The sequence below is a fragment of the Pelodiscus sinensis genome, chromosome 25 (genome assembly GCF_049634645.1).
Source record: "Pelodiscus sinensis isolate JC-2024 chromosome 25, ASM4963464v1, whole genome shotgun sequence".
Classification (NCBI taxonomy): domain Eukaryota; kingdom Metazoa; phylum Chordata; order Testudines; family Trionychidae; genus Pelodiscus; species Pelodiscus sinensis.
In genome coordinates this window covers 2,238,074-2,253,673 of record NC_134735.1, presented here as the reverse complement: position 1 = coordinate 2,253,673, position 15,600 = coordinate 2,238,074, and the positions used below count along the sequence as shown (strand labels likewise).

At 43.2% G+C, this 15,600-nt stretch overlaps 1 protein-coding gene across 3 annotated transcripts in view; it reads right to left on the bottom strand.

Annotated features, from left to right (window-relative positions):
- Positions 1 to 15,600, bottom strand: part of ARID1A (AT-rich interaction domain 1A) — an 87,578-nt gene that overhangs the window by 36,001 nt on the left and 35,977 nt on the right. The gene's annotated exons all lie outside the window — the stretch shown is intronic.

The window sequence follows — 15,600 nt, the reverse complement described above, 5'->3', positions numbered from 1 at the left end:
CAGGAGGTGAGGATCAACAGCAGTAACTCTGCCAACTTGAAGGAAACGTCAGGGTCTGGAGAATTTCCTCACGTGTTTCCAATGTGTTTTTTATGCATTTTATTGCTCATCTGCCATGCAGATCAAAAACGCTGGAGGGATTCCAACTATTTCACACAGAATCTCACACTCCAGGCTGGCTGCAGCCCCAAAGCCTTAGTTTCTTCACTTGAAATACTGCCCAGTGTTATTTTGGGATGTGACCTGATAGCGGAAGCCCACAGGGAATCTGAAATGATAAATGTTCCAGCTGCAATTGGTTGCCCAAACCCAGCTCATGCCAGCATGGGTTTGTCAGCATTGCTGACAAACAGGGACTCAGCAGCTAAAACCTTTTCACACCACAACAAAACCATGCATAAAAAAATCACACAATCCAACACCCAAAGGAGGAGGGGAAAGGGAATTTCTCAGAGTGGGAGCTGCAAGTCCTAGCAGGACCAGTAAGAGGAAGCTGCTTGGTTTGTGCTCAAAGTAAAGGTTTTTGTTTTATATGAAATGGGAACAACCATCTCTCACACCATTAGACACTAGTTCATTTGCTAAGCAAACATCAGGATGGATGGTTTTGAAAAATAGAAAAACTTAATGTGAACAAATCATTGGGACCGGATGGCATTCACCCAAGGGTTCTAAAAGAACTCAAATGGGAAATTGCAGGACTGTTAACTGTGGTTTGTAATCTATCCCTTAAATCGGCTTCCATACCTACTGACTACCTACTGACTGAAAGATAGCTAACGTGACACCAATATTTAAAAGGGGCTCTAGAGGTGATCCCGGCAATTACAAACTGGTAAATCTAACGATGGTACAGGGCAAATTAGTTGAAACAATAGTTAACAATAAAATTGTTAGGCACGCAGAAGAACATAATTTGTTGGGCAAAAGTCAACATGGTTTCTGTGAAGGGAAATCATGTCTTACTAATCTATTAGAGTTCTTTGAAGGAGTTAACAAACATGTGGACAAGGGGGATCCAGTAGATACAGTATACTTAGATTTTCAGAAAGCCTTTAATGAAGTCCCTCACCAAAGGCTCTTGTGTAAATTACATGGTCATGGGATAATAGAGAAGGTCCTTTCATGGACTGAGAATTGGCTAAAAGACAGGAAACAAAGGGTAGGAATAAATGGTAAATTTTCAGAATGGAGAGGGGTAAACTAGTGGTGTCCCCCAAGGGTCAGTCCTAGGACCAATCCTATTCAACTTATTCATAAATGATCTAGAGAATGGGGCAAGCAGTGAGGTAGTAAAGTTTGCAGATGGTACTAAACTGTTTAAGATAGTCAAGACAGAAGCAGACAGTGAAGAACTTCAAAAAGATCTCACAAAGCTGAGTGATTGGGCAACAAAATGGCAAATGAAGTTTAATGTGGATAAGTGTAAAGTAATGCACGTTGGAAAAAGTAACCCCAACTATACATATTATATGATGGGGGCTAATTTGGCTATGACAAATCAGGAAATATTTTGGCGTTATCGTGGATAGTTCTCTGAAAACGTCTACATGGAGTGCTGCGGCGGTCAAAAAGGCAAATAGAATGTTAGGAATTATAAAGAAAGGGATAGAGAATAAGACACAGAATATCTTACTGCCCCGGTATAAAACTATGGTACGCCCACATCTTGAGTATCGTGTACAGAGGTGGTCTCCTCACCTCAAAAGAGATATTTTGGCCTTGGAAAGGGCTCAGAAAAGGGCAACTAAAATGATGATCGGGGTTTGGAACTGGTCCCATATGAGGAGAGGCTAAAGCGACTGGGACTTTTCAGTTTGGAAAAGAGGAGACTGAGGGGGGATATGATAGAGGTATATGAAATCATGAGTGGCGTGGAGAGGGTGAATAAAGAAAAGTTATTCATTAGTTCTCATAATAAGGACTAGAGGACAGCAAATGAAATTAATGAGTAGCAGGTTTAAAACTAATAAGCGAGAGTTCTTCACACAGCGCATAGTCAACCTGTGGAACTCCTTGCCAGAGGAGGCTGTGAAAGCTAGAACTATAACAGAGTTTAAAGAGAAGCTAGATAAATTCATGGAGGTTAGGTCCATAAAAGGCTATTAGCCAGGGGGTAGGAATGGTGTCCCTGGGCTCTGTTTGTCAGAGGCTGGAGACTGATGGCATGAGACAAATCGCTTGATCATGGTCTTCGGTCCACCCCCTCCGGGGCACCTGGCGCTGGCCACTGTCGGCAGACTGGCTACTAGGCTAGATGGACCTTTGTTCTGACCCAGTGCGGCCATTCTTGTGTTCTTATAAGAAATACTTAAGATTCGGATAGTCATTCTTCTGATTCTGGGCTATTCTCTAGACCTTTTACACTCCTCTGGCAATGTAAATGGCTGATCAGTAAGCCAACAAGTTTCATCCGTTGGGAATTACATCTGTCCCACCACCTCCTATAGCCCCCAAGGAAAGGGCACAGATATAGTGTGTTGAAAAGGGAAGGGACAAAGCCAAGGTGCACTATGAACCTAGCTACTCTAACTACACATGCTTTAGTTGGAGCATCAATCGCTGCTCTACATATAACAGAGATGGACAGGCCTAAACCTGTCCCAGATTCTCAAAGCTGCAAGATTGACAAAGTCACTCTCACCTGTCCGTCCATGGTGGAGCCTCTCCACCTTCCCACAGTTCATTCCAGATATGTTCTAGACCTGAAGATTTTGTTACAAAGCCCAAGATAGCAGAACCATAGTGAAAGTTGTAAAGGTTTTTACGCAATTATAAAGAAAGCTTGATTTTTTTTAACTCTAATTTTTTTGGCAGCTTATCCTCTTGTTTGTTATCTTGCCAGAAGAGTATTTTGGGGCAAGTTTTATTATTATGAAATAAATTAAGAATTTAAGATACAGGACTTGGGTGAAACACACACACAAAATCCGCCCAAAAGCGCACACATCCAGAAGCCTTCTTTTATTTGGGCAACTCAAAAACAGCCCTATGAAGAAATTCTACTTGGTCCTCAACTTATTTTTTGGGTCCACTAAGTAAGCTTATATAGCATATGCACAAAGCATTTAAGACTCCACTGAGCCACAAAGTTTATATAGTCCCAGAATTGGAGAATAAGGGTTCCACAACAGTCAATGTGTCACTTACAGACTGTTTGATCTGTTCTACATTAAGCACTACAGACACTTCACTTTCTAAGGACAATGTTGCGCTTGCAATCCTTGCTGGCACCAGTAAGCCAATAACCGCAAACTGGAGAAATGGAGTAGAGCTAACCGCTTCCACACAGACAAGTAAGCTGCACTGGCAAAACCAAACAGGGATTCTAAAATCTTACAATTCCCTCATTAGTCTTTTCAGAACACACTGTTCCTATACTCTGGCTTTTCTGAAAATGAAAAGCATCCTCATCGCTGCTTAATTGAAACACCTACTTTCTGGTAAGGTTTCTTCATTTTCCTGCAACTTTCTTTCCAAGCACTCAAGAATTAAACATCTTCCATACCACAGTCTCCTGTTCTCCCCCCTTTCTTCTCCCCACACACAACTACTTAACCTATTTCATATTCAAACAGGTATCACAGACCAAACCTCCTCCAATCCCTATACCACAGAAAGCTAAACAGCAGTCCAGCAACTATGATCTCCACATTACTTATGTGGATTTCTTCCTTTCCAGTGCTGAGACTGCTGTATCTTCCATTTTACACTCCATATGGCCACCACATTTACTCAGATATGGAGTCCTCACTATACCTCATTAACATATTGAAGGGTTCACCCTATATATGTCCCCGTGTCCCTAACAGTGCTGGATATGCCATCATGCTAGCACCACACCATAATGTATTATTGAAATTCATTTATAAAACAGATCACTTTTGACGGTGGGTTTAACTATTTGGAAGACAGGTTGGAGTTGAGGGGCAGAATAAAGGATGAGGGTACAAGTTTTAATTTTAATTTCCTTACCTGAATATTTTATACACATGTTCTATTAATTTTTTACAAGTTAATGTATTTCAATTAAATCCAAGTTTTTATTTCTGAATTATAGTGGAGAGAGTTCTCTCATCTTGTTGATTGAACGGGATTTTCCATTCACAGTAAACATACTAGCTGAAGAACTATATTGGTAGCCAAACAAAATCCAGTTAGCGAGAAGAGAGTGTCCCCATTCGTCTTTGCGTTGTGTGAACTTCACTTTCTACAGTAGCTGCAATCACTTAAGTGCCTCATTTCAGTACTACAGGCCAGATGCTCAGCTCCCACTGAGGTACATTTCCACTGCCAGAATGGCATAAAAGGACCGTAAACCATCCTAAATAGATAACTGAAGAGTCTCTTTTCTCCCCCAGAGCAAACCTAGCATACAAAAGTGACCAGAAACACTTACAGAATTGAGGTTTATTAAACTAGGTAAAAGGAACTTGTAGGTTCCAGTCCTGTTCTTAGCAGATATTTGTCCACCAGTAAAACATTGCTATTTGCAGGCTGCGGGGACTGGATGAGAAGTGTAGAAACCATGAGACCGAACTGCTATTTCACTCCCCAAGGCAGTAGCATCAGGATACAGTACAGGCAAAATGCCGAGGGAATGCATAACCTGTACTGCCCTCTGCTCAGATTGTACCTGTTGTGTGTATTGAAGTTCTAACTGTACTATCAACACAACAGTCTCAAGCACTCAGTTCACCACAAGCTGATTCATGACGCTTTTGCTCTAAAAAAGTAAGCCAATGCTAGGACATGAGCTGCACAGGAAAGCACTACACAGACCTACAAGTGCCGTGAGGGGAAAAAAATGAAATGATTAAATACCAAAAACCACAGAACACAGATTTCCAGCAACCCCAATTCTAGCCTAAAGCATAAAACTTGCCACAGTGTGGACCAGGTCATTGAACTACTCCACTCTTCCACAACAGGCTATTGTGTGGAGGATAATGGGCCATTCTTCATGGTATGAGAAGCACCTTCTAGATGCTCATCATTCCTGGGGCACATATTGAGGGGTAGAGGAGGAGAACACAGAATCTCTCGTTCATAGGCTTCTCTCTAGCTCTAGAATACTTTGAGTCCAAGGGTATATCTACATTGCAATAAAGAGCCATTGGGACAGCAGCTGCTGGCCTAGGGCAGCTGATTTGGGCTTGTATGATTAAAACATTGTAGTGTGGATCTATTTGAATCTCTCCTGAGTGGTGGCACAAGTGCACAGCTTACAGGGAACACTCGTGTGGATGTCTGGGTTCAAGTTGGAGCATCGTCTCTGAGACCCTTCTCACTCCACCCCTCACCAGGCTTCAGAGCCCAGGCTCCTGCCCAAAACAGCTACTACACAGCAAGTATTAGCCCCATGAGCCCAAGTCAACTGAACTGGGCTTAGACACTCAATTCTGTGAATATTTTTATGGCACTGTAGATGCACCCTAAAGACTACACTCAGAGCTCCTGCTGACAGAGATGATTACTGACCATCCCACAACCATCTTTTTACCTGGGGGATGGGGGAGACAGAGAGGAAGCTTAGAAAGGTCAATTTATATTTAGCCAACAGCTCTGGAAGTGGGACTAGACAAGAGATATTGACATGTGTATACATGCTAGGAAAAAGAATGCGTGTCAATTTCCCCCAGGTACCTTTAAACTAGGGATGTTAAACAACAGTTAATTGAATAGTCAAGTAACCTCATGAAGTCTTATTGGTTACTCGACTATTTTATTGTCACTCGAGTATTCTATATTCGCCAACAGCCAGTGCACTCCAGCCCCACTCCTCAGGAGCCCCTACCACTCTGCGCTGTTGCCTCTGTAACACAGGCAGCAGCAGGAGTTGCCAGGCAGGAGCTGGTCTGCAAGAGAAGCCAGTTTAAAAAACAGCTCCCCTCACGAACTGGCTTCCTGTCACCCTGCGCTGCTACCTCTGATACAGAGACAGCAGCACAGGGTGGCAGCAGCCCCTGTCTGCGGTTGGGGCTGAGCTCCTGGACCTGGCTAGAATTGAGCTGGGCTGCTTGCCTCCTAATATGCTTTAAATGCAGAGCTGCAGTGGGGGGTGAGTCCCGAACCCGGCACAAGCCAGGACTAAGCCAGCCTGCTTTAAAAAAAAAAAAAAAAAAAAAAAAGTTACTTGGGGGAAGGGGGATTGTGTGTAGTCTATAACATTAACCTATAAGCTTTTGCTTATCGATTAATCAACTACACTATTTTAAACAGAAATGTATAACAAAATTAAATACCACAAAATAACTTAAGTGCAGCTGCACACTTCAGTACAAGGCTATGTCCCCTCTGCCCCAATATGCTTTCTTCCAATACATTCGTTATGCTCCCAAAGTGCAGAAAAGAGGACTATCTTTGTGGGTTTTCACCATTCCTTAAACTAGAAAAATATTTTACTTATTTGAAACTAACAATTTTGTGGAGGAAGATTACTTTCCCGGTGTTCCCCATTTCTAATACCGGGAGGAAGAAGTCAGCACCTTCTGTTGTCTGGTTCTAGGCAGAGCTCCATGTGCAGATATCTGTGCACCTGATTCATAGCCTGCCCTCTCCCCGACATCCCTTTTCAAAAGTTTTAATGATCAAGCAGAACGGACAGCTTTAAATATAACTGACAAATCAGGTTCCCAGCTTCCCAAAAGTGTCATCGTGAGCTCAACTGGCAACAAGGCTGATCTGAACAAGGACGGTGTGAGAGCAGCTACAAACTAGACAGATTCTAGGTTGCTCTTTGGAGGATGCACAGCAACTTTTGGGATAAAAAAGCATAAGACTGGGGTTGCTAACTAAAGGATACATAAAGTACTCCAAGTCCCACTATCTGGGACATACTCCATCCAACCAGTCCTCAAAATTGAGTCAGTCATTCCCCGGCTCAAAAGGGAACAAAAACAAAATGCTAAAAACTAAATAAACACTCCTCAATTTTCAGTCTCCTTTTTTTATTCTATGGACAAGCCATTTTTCCCTCCCTTCCTCCATGAGGCGGCTGAGCGTCTCTGGAGTATCAGAGTTGTCAAATGATTGCTCCAGGGCAGGGACTAGAATATGGCAGAGCAATCTCGGTATGATTTCCTTCTCTGAAAAGCTCACTCTTCTAGGATGGCTTCAGACAAACTGGGAGAAGCTGCTGGCTCTAGCTGCAGTGCAGGCAAGGAGCGTTTGGAAAGGAGGCTGTCAGGAGGAGGGGCTCAGTGTCACAAGAAATTTTACTCTAATTGCAAAAATAAGCTGCTGTTCTAATCCACCTCAGCAAATCTAGGTGGGTCTGGCTGCTTTGGTGGAGACTGGATACAGAATCAAGGGGGGGGGGAGGGAGAAGAGTACTGCTGGCTTTACTACATTCCTGCAACGGGAGACCTTGCAAAACAGCCAGCACAGCTACTGCAGCAGCCATTGATTTTTCAGGTCGATACTCCACTCCCACAGAACTGCTCAGCAGGAGCTTCAAACACATCTACTGCTTCTGCTCTCCACCACCCCTTCTTTTCTATCCACCCCAAATACAACTGAAAAAAACCACACATACCCCCAAACACTGAGCAAACCCCATTTCCCCTCCTCTCAGAGAGAAATTCAAAGCTACAGTGGCAGAAAAAAGTAAGAGGAAGGAATAACGTGATTCATTCACAGAACAAGATGTCGCAGAAGGAAAAAAACCCCATCTAGCACAGGCCAGCAGTCTCTCCCTCCTTAGGGAATGCTGGGTGCTGATCCCTTCTGCAAGTTCCTGGGAAATACAGCTGCAAAAGTAGCTTACATTTAACCCTTTGAGGGCCCCCTCCTAGTTTCTACAAGGCACTTTATACATTAATGTTAATTAAATGCTAACAGGAAATGTTCAAAGTAACAGTGGAAAATGCTCCTGTTTTGGCTTTTCCTGGCTTGCCAAGGTAATCAGATTTATATTCTGACTCATATTTGTTGTTTAATTGTTTTATCATAAAGGCTGGCCCAGAAAAATGGACAGCAGCACAAAAGAGGATCATAAGAATAGACGAGAGCCAAACTTTTTGATCCTCAAACAGGTCAGGGCACAGGTAGGTCTGGATGTTGTTAGTGGCAATACTGCATCATTCAAGAAAACTTTCTGCTCCCAGCAACACTTTCATATTCTAGAGAGAGAGATATATAGTCCACTTTAGTCAAGAACATTGGTCTTTGGAAAGGAAAATGGCAATGTGTGTGAGAGTGAGAGAGAGAAGTATAACACTCAAACGACTGACCACAACTTAGTATTTTTGGTTTGTTTGTTTTCAAATGCACCTCATCCTTTATCTATGAAAGATGCAGAGTCTCCTTGGAGGTCAAGAGTGTCCATATACAAAGCTAACTCTTCTTCATGCCACCCCTAATTATAAGAGTTCCCAGAGCTGCTTCTTGATCTTCTCCATGGCATTCTTCACCGTGATGTGTTCAATTTGGATTATGGAATCATTTAATCATCTCCACATGTGATTATACCACCATGCCATCCACACGAATTTGGGTGGCTAAAGAAATGCAGAGAAGTCAGGAAAATGTGTAAGACTCTTGGCAAAACAAACAAAAAACCTGCCACTGAGTGAGGACAGCACAATACTCCTGAAATTAAGATTTGAGTAATAGGGGAAATGTGGGGTGGAAAGGGGATTTGGACTTCAGAAAAACAACAAAGCCAGCATCAAACGTTTGTTGTAAGTCAGATAGATCTTGCTGAACCAGGCCACTGAAACCCCAGGCCACCACGAAGGGCTAGCCCCCAGGTCCTCTTCTCAAGGCCTCGTCCTCCACCCCTACTTACTCTCCTCCTCCACAGTAGCCCAGAACACCTCCACTGTAGCTCTCAGCCCTTGCACTGCTCGGCTGTGGGCGAGGCTTCAGCACTGCCAGCCCCAGTTGTGGTGTTACAGACTGCTGGGCAACATGGGTACCCTGCTTCCTGCCCTGGTGCTTGGCCAGCCAGCCCCAGAGCGCTGGGCAGCAGCGTGGCCGTGCACCAGCTGCTCCAAGTCCCAGTGGGAGGCAAGGCCAATGTTAGATTGTTTGGAGAAGCACTGTCTATGATAGCTGCCGCCTGTGCCCATCCTCTTTTCCTTGCTAGCTGCCACTTCCACACAATTAACTCTGTAGCAGCCGTCTGGGCATTGTAAAGGCAGAGTGGGGTGTTCAAGATGAAGGCACTTTTGCTTTGAGAAGTCAGGCCATCAACACATTCCTACATTATGCTGCTGCTCTGAATGAGCCAGGCCAGCAGGGAAACTGAGGTATGTAATCTAGGAAATTCTCCTTCCCCACCAGTTGACAGAAATGAATGTGGGCAAGGGAAAATAAAAGTGAGCATAACCATGGCAACTTAGCCCACTCCACACACTGATGACTGCAGATTACTACCCCTGGAGGTCAGAGGTTGCCAGAACAGTCAATTACCAGAGATGTCTTTCTTGCCATTTCAGGGAATTCAACAGTTTAAGAGGTTTCTTCCTTCCAGGATAAAGAGCTGATTAAAAATAATAAAATCAATTGCACAACTCCTCTGCTCCTCACTGAAGCTTTGTCTGAAGTCCTAGTGCAAACCCTGGATCAGTACTGACCTGGGCACTGCCCTCACAAAGCAGCCAGTGTCTCCACAGGAAGGGGGCAGAGCAGACAGTAAACTGAAGAGGCTGAGCCTTGAACCTACCCTACTTCTACCTCCCCATTCTCACACAAACCCCTTCCCATAAGAGCCAGGTAGGGGCCGTTTTCCCTATGGATACTTGTTACTTGTATGCATTAGCTCCCAGAAGTCAATTCTGAATGCCAAGGGTGTAGTCACATGAGGATACATGCTGTCAACTGAGAGCTCAGGTGACACTGTGCTAAAGCCTGTACAATTAACAGCCAGAGTTACCCATCTCCATTTATCCCTTATACACCTTATGCCTAGAGCAGAGAGAACCAGTCAGTACATGTTCTCCTCGCCCCTCCCACCTTTCTTCAATTCTCCAGTGAGGTTAGCGTCAGACTGCCAGAGGGAGACATCTGCAAACTGAGTCAGTAGCAAAGTAGAACAGGTCTCCTCACTTCACAACAGACATCCCTGGAGAAGCTGTCCAACTCTTCGGCCATCTTTCAAAGATTGCTCCAGAACTGCTTCTAGGATGCAACACGTCAGCCATAGGTTTTCACTGGCTGTATGTGACCAATGGGGGACAATTATTAGGAATCCAAGATCAGAATGGGTAGTCCTCTAGCAATTTCCTGATTAAACACTGACCTGCCTATTTACTACAGTCAGGCTTAAAAGCAAACTGTGAAGAGTAAGAAACATACTTTCAGACAGCCTTGGTTATTCCTCAAAGGAGACAAAAAACTAACCACTATAAAACAAGCTACACTGAAATTGTTCCTTTGAAAACAAAAGGCTCCAACAGTTAGGGGAATCTGTGTAACACATACAGGCAGGAAGCAGAGCTGAGCCACCAACGACAAGAATAGAAACAGGAAACAGGCCCTGGATCGAGCATAGAGCAATCTGCTGCAAGCACAAGCCCCAGCACGAAGCGCAGAGAAAGCAAACTGCATCAGTGGCTCAGAGCAACATGATTTATACGGTGGAAGCGGATTGGCTACCCCAGAGAGAAAATGAACGCACGGGGCTCAGCACTGTTCAGAACAGCCATGGTTGAAACAGCAGCGGGGGTGGGGAATTTCATTCTACACACCAGGTTAGACTAGCTTAATCCAAAAGTGGAGGGAGCAGTGGAAAAGGAGAAATTGCCACACGGACAAATAGCAAAGCAACCTGAAGAAGAAGCAGGTCACGCACAAAAACCATGTAACTAAAATGACTAGAAGATCATGCTAGAGCTGCTGATGCAATGTCCGTCCCAGAATATTGGACAGACAAATTGGATGAGGTAATTTCTTTTATTGGGCAACTTTTGTTGGTGAGAGTGACAAGCTACCAGAGAGCTTCAGAAAGGTAGCTGGGTAGCTTGGTCTCTCACCATCAGAAGTTTATCCACGAAAAGATACAGCTTCGCCCACCTTGTCTTTATGCATTAGAGCTCCTAGTGGCATTCCCCAAATCAACACCCCCCCCCCAAAAAAAAACAAACAAATCCACTAAAGCAGCTCAGGATTCCAGAGAAACAGCAGAAAAATGTTACCAGCCACAAGACCATAGCAACAAATAATCAATTCTAGATTTTAAAAAAAACCTTCTATAAGAGAAAGGGGATTCCCTTGTCAAACCAGACTTTATAGGAAGCTCAAAGAGGCACCAGTCCTTGAAATACCTTAGGATTGCAGGAATTGCACACGTGAGGATAAGTTTTTCCCTTCTAGATATTTCTATGATGCCCAATCACCAAAGCATAAAAGTGACAACCGGCTTTAAAATTGTATACACTGCTGGTCTTGCTTATAAGGTTTATAGTCAGAAAAAGGTGCCACAAGTCCAGAAACAAGCAAGTTTACAAAAAATGTTCAGCAGGAAGCTAACTTTGAGTTCACCATTAGATTTAGCTATGAATATGTATTTCTCCCTCCAAGTCACCAGCCTGGCTCTTAACTTGGTCTTTAGCACCTAAATTTTAAATGAAGACATTTGTGGCTTTTTTCCCCCAGCAATTTCCTCAAGTCAGTCTTTAGCCATAATTTAGTTTACTGTTGTTCTGATTATTTCCAGTCAGGGGAATTCTGCCGAAGACACTTTACTCAGACACAGCTAACTAAACTCACAAATTATTCTACATTTCAGTGCCTACAAATATAAAAGTTGGAGGGAGAAGACAGGCAGAAAAGTTGAAATAGTGGTAAATTTAGCTAATCCCACCAGCAGTTCTTGACAAGCCACAGATGCCAAAAAATAAATGGATGTTAAATATTTGGGGTGGCAAGCAGGTAGAGAACTACTAAATAATTCCCAGACTGCCACACCACACACAAACAGAAGAAGAGCTGTGCTGCTTTTCACCACTTCCCCAAAACTATTATCTAGTTTGAACTAAAATTATCTAGACTGAAAAAATATGAAGCCATAGTGAAGGTGGAAACTGATATTTGGCTTTTGAATTCTCTTTTGTCCTCAAAAAGGTATTAATTACCCCCAAACATCCAATGGCAAGTGAATGACCAGCACATGCAGCTACCAAACAGTATCAAAGCACATCAATTTTAGAATACCCTCAAAGATAAGTCAGAGTGTCCCAATAACCACAGCTAATCCTCTGCACTTGGAAAAGTTATAAATCAGTAGATATTTCAACAATAATTGTCTCTTGATGTCCTCCAATCTCAGTCTCAGAGCTTTCAGGAATTCTTTTACTCAGATCTTTCAGGACAGCCTGTAAACCAGATACTGCTGCAGCATGTGGTTGCTGGGGGGGGAGGAGGGGGGGAGAGGGGTTCTTTTGGTGGGTGGGGAAAGGTGAAAACTGACAACTTCTCCAAGTCAACCCTGAACCAGGATGCCAATAAATAATTTAAACCTATTATATATTTGCAGTTCCCCTCCTCCTGTACTCAAAACCAATAAGTGGAAGAGATCAATAACTCACAATCCTAGTGACTTGATACTTTATTTATTCCTTAGGGCAGAGTTTACAGCACCAAAAGTCACTTTTTACAGCAAAGTCAAATAGCTCACTACGTCACAACAGCACACTGGCACAGGCACGCAGGGTTACAAAATCTCCATTCTTCTGACATGGGAACCCCTTAGTTTCTACATCTTTCTTTAAGCTCCTAACAATTACATCTTCCAACCACACAATTCGAAGAGGTTTCAAAAGTACTGCCTAAAACAAAGTGTCTATAAACAAGAAAACAGCCTCCCCTGCCCCCCTATGCCATGCTGCTGTCTCTGATAGGAGGCAGCAAGGGGGGGCAGGTGGGTCGGTGGAGCTGGCACACACCCCGACCTTCCACGCTGCTGCCTCTCATCATTGGCTCCCACTCCTCCCCCCCCCTCCTGCTGCCTCTGATACAGAGGCGGGGGGGGGGGGGGTGTTGACAAGCTTAACCGATAAGCCTAGGCTTATCAGTTAATCATATATAGTCATCTACACACAGACTTTCCTAGAGACCAGAGACTAGCTACAGTTTCCTCACATTTTGCCCTGACTGGTAAGAAGTGCCACATGGCCTGGATATTCCTATCTGACTTATGGTTAAGTATCTCAGACATTGACTTTTTCTTAAAGAAGCGTTTCCCCTTTTATTGCCTAAAATTTCACCACAGGCAGTAAGCCTGACAGAGACTCGTGGAACCTATGGCCCTTCTGTAATTAAGAAAAAAGTCGAAATATATTTAATACCGTCTAAGAAGAGAGACCTAGAAAAGAGCAGTATTTACTTTAGCCAGGGCTGCTCTACATTAGAGATGAGAGTGGGTAAATGTTTAAGCGCGATACTTACTGGGTAAGTTAACTGTTACATGGGAACAGCCCCCTCTCCCTCCCCTCCTGTGGAAGAGGCAGCTGGGGGGGAGGGGGGAGCTGCCAGCTAGTAGCCCAGTACATGACCAAAAGCAGCTGGGCTGGGGCAGCCCCTGCCTGTGGGCCATGGCAGCTACAGCCTGCCCGCCCCCATTTAATCAGTTAACCGGTTAAATGTAATGTTTAATCAGTTAACTAAGTTACATGGGATTTTACATTCTCTACTCTACATGTTTGTAATTTAGAAGCTGCATTTCACAGGTTACAAGTTTCCAAGGCACACAACAATGGCTACTCTTCATGGTTTATTGATCTTATGGAAGCACCTAAAGCTTTCAGATGTGAAAGGCCACAAAACTACTTACAGTTCTATAATGCATTTATATGGTTGCTTGGGAAATTTACTGTGTTGTGGGGGACTCCAAAATCCGATCAACCTGCCAACTTTGAGGGACACAGGGGAAAAAATTAAACGCACACACTTATATTAAGAGGGAAAAAATCCTGAATAAGTACCCATTATCAAGTTATTCTGCTGCCAAATCTTCCACAACAGGACCCAAAGGTTGGGTAGACAAAATAAACATCTGCAAACATTCCCTTTTTACTGATACAGGAGTTTGAGACCATATGGGATGTGCATCAGACAGTAAGTAACAGACAAGAGAACGTTTATCTTAAAGCTAGTGTAGAGCATTACTAACCTATGTGACCACAATAAGGAATTCTGGGAAACAAAACAAAAAATCAGATTTTTAAAAATCCCACATATCTACAAATATAGAGAAAGACATCAAAAGACTGACTGGTGGCCTTTGATTTCACTACCTAACCCTTGAAAGTCTGAGCGACTGAAAGGCTATACAGATGTTTGGTTAAAATAGAACAGTTGGTCTTACAGAGCGAACACGTAATACAATACCGACAGCAATGCTGGATTGAGTTCCGCATGCTACAGAGTTCTAGAACAGATTTCTCACAAGGGAAGCTTAAGTACACATCAAACACGGCTGGAGATGTTAAAATTCAAGCTTCCACACATGATGGCACTCCCATGCATTTCCAATCCTTCTATTCCACAACAGAGCCACTCCGATGGTGAATTTAAAGAGGGCTCAAAGAGAGACCACATTTATCCATAACACCACAAAAACAAACTCCCACTTGGCTCTGAGCAGGACTTGCTTCTGCCAAAGAGAACAATTCATCCCTATAATCCCAGTCAGCTCCATCTGACAGGAAGGATTCATGGAGACAGCAGCAGTGGTCACTGCTTAGATCCTGAAGCCTTTGAAGAAACTGCTCTTTCCCTACATTCCAAGACAGAAGATGGGTGAAGGAGTTAGAAAGAGAAAAAAGAAGCATGCTTCTACTTTAAAGATTCTCCGTGCCTCAGAAAATTAATCTTCAGAACCAGGTTCAAAAAGAATCAACAGCAAAATAAATGTAACCCATTTTATTATCCAAGTTAGAATCCTATCTGCATTCTGATGACACAACTTGCCCCTATGATCTAAGTAACTATTTAGAAGGGCTCACAACAGACCAGAAAACTGGTCCACACTGCTGAGAGCAAAAATAACCTTTGCTATGCTCCCAACTTGTTCTCCTTTGACCAATCCAACTGGTTTAGGAAACTGCTTTACCCTAGATGCTAAAGGAAAAGAATTTCCTGTAAGTGGAAATAATCAATTCTTTAGTGAAATCAAATAAAGTTCAACAGCTCAAACTCTTCATAGGCAAGGATCTATTTGGTTAGCATACACAGAACTTTAAAGGAGAAATTTATCAACCCTCCCCACTAAGTTGTTTTAAACTTCCTAAAATGTAGCAATCGCATCTCACTCAACAAGCTGACAGACTGCTGTATGCAAAAATTGGGTAATTTTATAAACTATATAATAGTCTGATTTTTTTTAAACATAGCGAGCAGATTTGGAATGCAAAGGAAACTACTGTCTGCAGTGAAAGGAGCTATTTATAGCTGATCTTCCTAACTCTAGGTACAGAGTAACAGGTCTTATTCACAATGTGTTTGGTCATGTTGAAGCGTAGGTGCACTATTCAGCAATGTAAATAATTCACTGACACACCTGCAGCCTGAGCAAATTGTAGCCACTATTAACATACAAGTAATGCTGGGCTGAACTGAAGTGCAAAAAAAAAACCCAACACAAACAAACCCCAG